This window comes from Anneissia japonica, unplaced genomic scaffold (genome assembly GCF_011630105.1).
Source record: "Anneissia japonica isolate Jap-2015-1 unplaced genomic scaffold, ASM1163010v1 scaffold284709_len978187_cov192, whole genome shotgun sequence".
In the NCBI taxonomy this organism is placed as follows: Eukaryota; Metazoa; Echinodermata; class Crinoidea; order Comatulida; family Comatulidae; genus Anneissia; species Anneissia japonica.
The window spans coordinates 729,118-736,773 of NW_022757342.1; the positions used below are offsets into that span (position 1 = coordinate 729,118).

The 7,656-nt window shown below is 28.5% G+C and overlaps 1 long non-coding RNA gene across 1 annotated transcript; it reads right to left on the reverse strand.

Moving 5' to 3' along the window:
- Nucleotides 1-1,564: 1,564 nt before the first annotated feature.
- LOC117124688 lies at nucleotides 1,565-5,287 on the reverse strand. The gene is made up of 3 exons (XR_004448002.1): nucleotides 5,176-5,287; nucleotides 2,969-4,847; nucleotides 1,565-2,323 (listed from the first exon to the last, which is right to left on the reverse strand). It is a non-coding gene; the product is annotated as an uncharacterized LOC117124688 (long non-coding RNA).
- Nucleotides 5,288-7,656: the final 2,369 nt, after the last annotated feature.

A 7,656-nucleotide genomic window follows, 5' to 3' on the forward strand; every position in this document is an offset into this window, starting at 1 on the left:
ATGAGAATTAATTTCCTGCTAAGAGAAATTCCTCCCCTATATTCTCCCTTGGTGGTATATATGAAATTATTAGGTGTTACCATCCGAGACAACTTCAAATGGGATTTGCATGTTAGCTATATTATTAGCAAGGCATCTCGACGACTATATACGCTATGTATATTGCGCAGAGCCAAAGCTCCCATAGATTATATAACGTGTGTTTACCTTAGCTACATACGCCCCTTATTATAATATGCATGCAGGGAGCCATCACTCGACGTCATAGTCATCAAATTGAACGAGTACAAAAGAGGGCTTTTAGAATCATCCTGGGCCCCAATTATATTACTTATGATCTTGCTCTGTGCTACCTTCTCTTACGAAAATATCCAATTGAAATTCATATTAGAAAAATATATAGGATTCATACTGTAATTCTTATTTCAATTGCTATAGGAAATTCTATGAGACTCTTTCGGAAATTGGCCCAATATCTTATAAGATGTTAAATAAGACTTTTTATTGGAAATTTTAAAGATCCAATAAGAATTCTTATTACAATATATATTAGATCATATAGGAATTTTAAATATATTTCTATTAGGAATCGCTATAAGATCCTATAAGAATTCTTATTACAATACTAATTAGATAATATAAGAATTTTAAATATATTTCTATTAGGATTTGCCATAAGATCCAATAAGTATTCTTATTACAATGTTTATTAGATCATATACGAATTTTAAATTTATTTCTATTAGGAATTGCTATAAGATACAATAAGAATTTTTATTACAATATTTAATAGATCGTATAGGAATTTTAAATATATTTCTATCAGGGATTGCTATTAGATCCTATAAGAATTCTTATTACAATTTTTATTAGATCGTATAAGAATTTTAAATATATTTCTATTAAGAATTACTATTAGATCCAATACCCTGGATTTATATTTTGTATGAATCCTGGTATTTATATTTTGTATGTATACTTTGTGAGTACCAAATAAAACAAACAAAATACATAGTTCTAATGTAATTCTTATATGATTTGCTATTGGAAATTATATAAGATTTTATCGGAAATTGGCCCAATATCTTATTGGATCCTATATGACGTTTTATGATAGTTTATAAATACTGTATTCTTATTAGAATTTTAAATATTTCTATTGGGAAATTCTATTGGATTCTATAGATTGTTCTATTGTAATTCTTATTTGAATTACTATAGGGAACTCTAAAGGACTGTATTATAAATGGCATAATATACAAGATCCCATAAGAATTTATATTAAATTTGGAAGCTATCAGGACTTCTAAATAATCTTATTAGAAATTGGTACAGATCCAATAAGATTTTCTTTAGTACAGGTAAATTTAAATACATTTAATATAAATTCTTATTAGAACAGAGTACATCATTCCTATTGAAATTTCTATCCAAATTTCTGTAGGAAATTCATGTGGTAGGTTTCAATGGAAATATACATAGGCAATAAACCTGAAATAAGGAAACAAGAAATCATATTGCAATCAATTACTGTTTATTTTAAGACTTAATTATTATTACATAATATAAATTATTTCGCTACATATTTCATTAAATAATTTGCAATACACATAAATCACATAAGAATACCTAAATATGAACTAAAATGAACAAGTATAACACTAATTAAAAATGAAATATATAATACAAATACATGTACTTTACATTAGTGATATTGTAAATGCATGTACTTAAACATTAACAAGTACAATTTTTGAATAATTCTTATTACTTTTTTATATACTCGCAAAACTTAATTCGATTGATACTATAACTATACAGTAGGCATAAAGCATTTATCACTCAGTCACTAAAAAACATTAAAATTATTTTAGTGACGTGCTATATATTTTTATAGCTATACATGCATGCTTGTATAATTTTTGACTAATCCTTATTACTTTTTTATATACTCACAAAATTAATTCGATTGTTACTATAACTATAGGCATATATTATCACTCAGTCACTAAAAAACATTAAAATTTGTTTAGTAACGTATACACAGCTATATATTTTTTGGTTTAAAAAAAATAATTGAAAGGGCTTTAAAAATTTGCTGGTGTATATTGTATATATAACTGTTAAATATATTTCTATTGAAATTTAATCATTTATAATATCGACCCATAACTTGTGTGTGATAAGACTCTGCCGCTACGGTCTAATGTTTGCTTACTGTGCGGTCATTGTTTGGGATGTTGTTTTATGAACGAGTTTTCTTTCCTTGCCAAGCCTTTGACTGGGTATATTCTGATCATAACTACAAGCTCGTACAAAGCACCTGTTTGTAAAAAAATATTAAAAAAATTATTTTATTACATATCAAATGCAAAGTAGTTATAAATTTGTGTTATTTTTTTATAATTTAATTTATAATAATTTAAATCCAATTTATTTATATTTTTATTTTTTGGTTTTAGAGTGAATTATTAAGAGTTATAATATATATAAAAGTAATGTATATTATATACTTTTATATATTTTAATTTTATTTATTCATTTTGAAGTTAAAAGTAACATTTAAGGATAAAAACAGTGGTCCCTAAATGAAACAGAGCTCAAAATAATTCTCCAGGAACAGAGTAATAAATTTAGAAAAATATAAAGAATATAAATTATTATAATAAGAATATATATATATATATAGGCCTACATTATAATTTATTAGGATGTGCATGGTACGGTATATCATGAATACATCTTAGACATAATCTGTATATCATCTGGGAATAGGCCTCGTTTAAGGATATTAATGTGATGATCAACCGGGATATAGACCTCTTTTAAGGTTATATACTGTAATGTTGAATATCCCTAAAATCAAAAGATTACATTTAAAAAATATAAATTAAAAATTCTAATGTTCAATTTAAAGGTATGGCAGAGAGTTACAATGCAATTAAATAATATTAAAACTTGAATTTACCTTTGAATAAACTTTAGGTTTGATGAGAGGCAGCCAGCAGCTAGGTCAGCATGAAGACAATTACAACTTGCCATTATGGTGGAGACAAAAATTCCTAGCAAGTCATAATAAGATGAAAATAAAGGAAAAAAAGTATTGCAAATATACAGTTTTCAAATTATATATTGTTAAAATAAAAACGCATGTAATCTAATATATGGCAATCAAAATTTTGTCGGAGCACTCCTGTTACCTCATTAATTTATGTCCTACCTAATAAAATGCTTTCAGTTGGACCTTATATATCGCCAATCTTTAGTTCCAGTTTAAAAGGTACGTGGATGCTACTAAGTTAGTAAAGGCGCCCTTCATGCAGCTTTTTAGTGTTCACAGCTTCGTAACATCTGGACGTTGCATCAAACAGGTTCCATTAGTTTTCGTGATGATGTCTGGCAGGAGCCGAAACGACTACGTTGCTGTTCTAGAAGCCATCATGGATTTTGCCAGGTGCAACGACGACTGGATGTTTATTCCATTTTACGCAGGTACGTACCTTTAAAGTCGGTTTCTTTTATATATATATTTTTTCAAAAATTTCTGTCAAAATTAACTGATCTATGCTTATTTTTGCAGAGGGTATACAAGATGGTGCAGGAGATTGGTCTACAGCGTGCCTATGCTCAGGATGCTAGTACACACACAGGTAAGTGATTGCGTTGTATTGTATGTTTTCGTTTTTTCTGTTAAGTTGGTGAAACAGTTGATGGCTTTGCCGCTATTACCGATCGAGCGCATTGAACCAGTATTCCATTACCTACAGAGGAATGCTGGAAACACACCGCCGATCCGATAAATGATGATGTACATGTGGACAACATGGGTAGTCGGGAACACGTTTTCACCAACAGACTGGTCGATTTACGGACAGCAAACAAGAACAAACAATGACCTCGACGGATATCATAACAACTAGGCTTAATCGAAAGAGTCGACATGGTAAGTATTTAATTAATTTATTATTAGTTAATGTTCTTGTACTTGGAATTTATTTATCTTTATTGTTATGCTCGGATGGACAACTAATATGGTGATGAACGACTAATTAAATGATGGCAACTATTATAATTATCAATAAGTAATCTTTATATTTCTCTATATTTTTTAGCAAAGGTCCAGTTGTATCTTATGATAAAACTACTTCATCATGAGTCTCTGAACGTGGAGATAACTGCGGAACTAGTTTACAGAGAGGATGCTACACGAGCACAGTGGGCATCATCAAAGATGGCTACCCGGAGACGATGGACTTATGGGAGCACTACCGCTCTGGCGAACGCTCAGCTATGTCGCTAATATCCGCGATCTGGATTAGAGGTTGATAATAATTCGATAATACAGATAAGATAATGATGATAATGATAAAAAAAATCTTGAAACAATTATGTAATTAACTTGAATAACAAAAAGATGATGAAGATGTACAGATATGTAAATAGAAAGTAACTTTGTTGTATTTCATATGCAGTTAATTACAGCAATAAATTTAATTTTCATATGAAATTAATTGTGTATTTTGTATATGTTGTTGGTTACATAATGATGACGATGATGATGATGATGGTGGTGATGATGAAGATGATGATATACGTTATTAAATGTAACACGATCGCAATAAACACCAAATATCTTATCAAATTATGCAGTAGGCCTATGTTCAAAGCTATAGGCTCTATTTTAAAATTAAGATATGAATTGGTTACGTATTTGACATTTTAAAATTAAGTTATAAATGTGTTGCCTAATTTATGCGGCCTCCCTTTAGAAACATTCAGAAATTCGATAATTAATACTACTAGGCCTATAGATACTGTAGCTGTACACATCACTTTACTTCTGGGAACTGCAAGAAAAAAAAAACATTGGTTATAAATATACAACACTACATAATAATTGTACCTAAAAATGCTAAAATTTAAACTAATTTCAAAACAATAACAATCGTAAAAAAACCATAAATAATAATCAAATCAAACACTCATCCTCCTATGAAGAGCCTAATAATCTGAAACAGAAACGAATACAAAGTAAAATTTATATAGAACACTTCCGAATTTACTTTCGAAAAACACATGCATGCTTGTGCTGATTGCCTTGCTTAATGCAGAGCAGAATAGAGCATATTCTCTTATTTAATTGAACCTGACATCAGAAATTAATATATATCTTACCTTTTTAAACGGCAATGCGTGTGCACGGTGGATACTGTTGAAATGCTACAATACAAATCAGCCACTGTAAACATGCTTTTGATTTTGAAACAAAGCTTCCTGATCTGATCTACTGGCTACAAAGGAAACAGCCAATCAGAAGTATGGAATCTTATCTTAAGTCTCTCTGGACATACAGTAGAAGTTACATAACAAATATTTCTGCTTGAATGATTACATAGTCCACTTGCATGTATGTGGTAATTGTCATGATACTTTTAAATGTCTTATATTATTATTCATACGAGAATATTAAAATTAGTAAAAAAAAGTAATACCCCAGGAGAACCCTTTTAATCCTGTAGAAACCTTTTGTGAATCACTTTTATCATGGAGGTATTATAGTATCACTATAATACCTCCATTCTTTTATTGATTCTTATTTTTTCCCGTTACATTTAATATAGGCCTATATTTATAAGATTACTTATAATTTCTTGTTTTACAGGTATAAGATTATATTCTTTCATTTTATTTTTAATTAACAATATTAAATAGGATTTCTTATTTTATTATAATTATATTCTACTTGATTTCTTATTGGGAACCTTAGCGAATCCAAGAGGAAATAATTTTACTTATTATAAATATAACTTTTTATAAGAAATTTTATAAAATCTGAATACGATTTATGTTCGTTTTATTCTTATAAAATAGGCCAACCATTTAAATTTTTATTGAAAACTAATAGGAATTTGTTCACTTATTGCCATTGAATCAAATAAGATTTCCTACCATTTATTCTCATTAAAAGTTATTGGATTTCTTATTAGAAACCTTATTAAATCCAATAAGAATTTATATAACTTATTTCTATTTAATGTAATATATAAATTCATATTAGTGATTGTTACTGACTCTTATATGAATTCTTATACTTATTCCAATTTCAGTTGTATTGGAATGTTTTAATTTTGAATCAGTGGTATGAAATTGAATCAAATAAGAAATTTAATTGAATCCTGTAAGAATTATTCCTATTTAGTCCTATTTGAATTTCTATCAGTTACTCCTATAAAATGTTTTATTGGAAATATAAAAATTACAATAGCATTTTTAATAGGAAAAGTATTCCTATTGTTATTGAATAGCGCATTGAATAGGAATTTGTTCACTTATTTGTATTGAATCAAATAAGATTAATTATCATTTATTCTCATTAAAAGTTATTTGATTTCTTATTAGAAAGATTGGTGAAACTTATCTAGGCCTAAAGTAAGAAATAAATTAAAAAGTTCCTAAACTGTCGTATACATACTACATAGAACTGCCTTACGAACAGCAAAAACATAAATCAACATCAAAAAATATAATGTAAAAAGAACAAGATGCCAAATTCACTGTATTCTTTATAGAGTTTGCAGAAAAAAGGTCTTGATGTTTACTAACCTTCTTTTAAAGTAGAGCAATATCTCGACGTTAACGAGAAGCTAATTTAGCTGAAATAATGAATCGAAACGTTAATTCAAATAAATTATTCTATTTATAAAATATGAAAGGTACTTTAAGTCAAAATATATGACCTGGCTGTTTTCTTTTGAATGTAAGGCATAACATGTACGTTCAAGAGGAATACAATTTCAATGCTTTTACGACGACAATAGAAGTAGTCTCGAAGCCAGATATTTCTCAAGCGCGTGGCACTACGCTGGTATTTTCTTCGTTTCTTTGGTTTTTAACGTAAATAATCAATCATTTAAATGATTAATTCAATTTTCCTGGGTACAAAATAATTATTTGCATGATATATTCATAATGTTTCCAAACTAGAAGTTTCAGACATAAACATTTTTCAAAAACTCTTGGTATACTTTTGAAAATAAATCAAAACACGATTCAATCTGTATATTATTTTTTTTAAATTAAAGTGTATAAAGCAATTGTCCTGCACAAGCTTCAATGATAACATTCTTGCATTTAATATGGTATTTCATTTACGCTATATAAATCCATCTACTATTATTATTATTATTATTATTATTATTATTATTATTATTATTATTATCATTTTCACATGCTGACGTCATACATAATCTCAGGCCCACATTCACCCTTTGGAACGAAACACGAACTTCTTAATGGGTTATATACACCTACACAAAAAGAATACGCTATCACAGGCCATTAATTAAAGCAATCTGCTTATGCACTTCGCTAATTAAAAATTAAGTTGTGAACGATATTGCATCGTTCACTTCAACAAATAGGCATATATTCCACTCTTTACCTGCAAAGCTCTCAAAGGACGACACAATCTTACGGTCTGAGCTTAAAGATGCAGGAATGGGAAATATTGAAATCTATAAGAAACTGAAGGAGCGTAGGATACTCGCTGAAGACAAGACACAGTCGATTAAAATTAAGAAAGACTGATTTCAATTTCAGGAAGTTTTGACTAGAAATAGTAGAACACACATACACACATTACATTTATACACATCT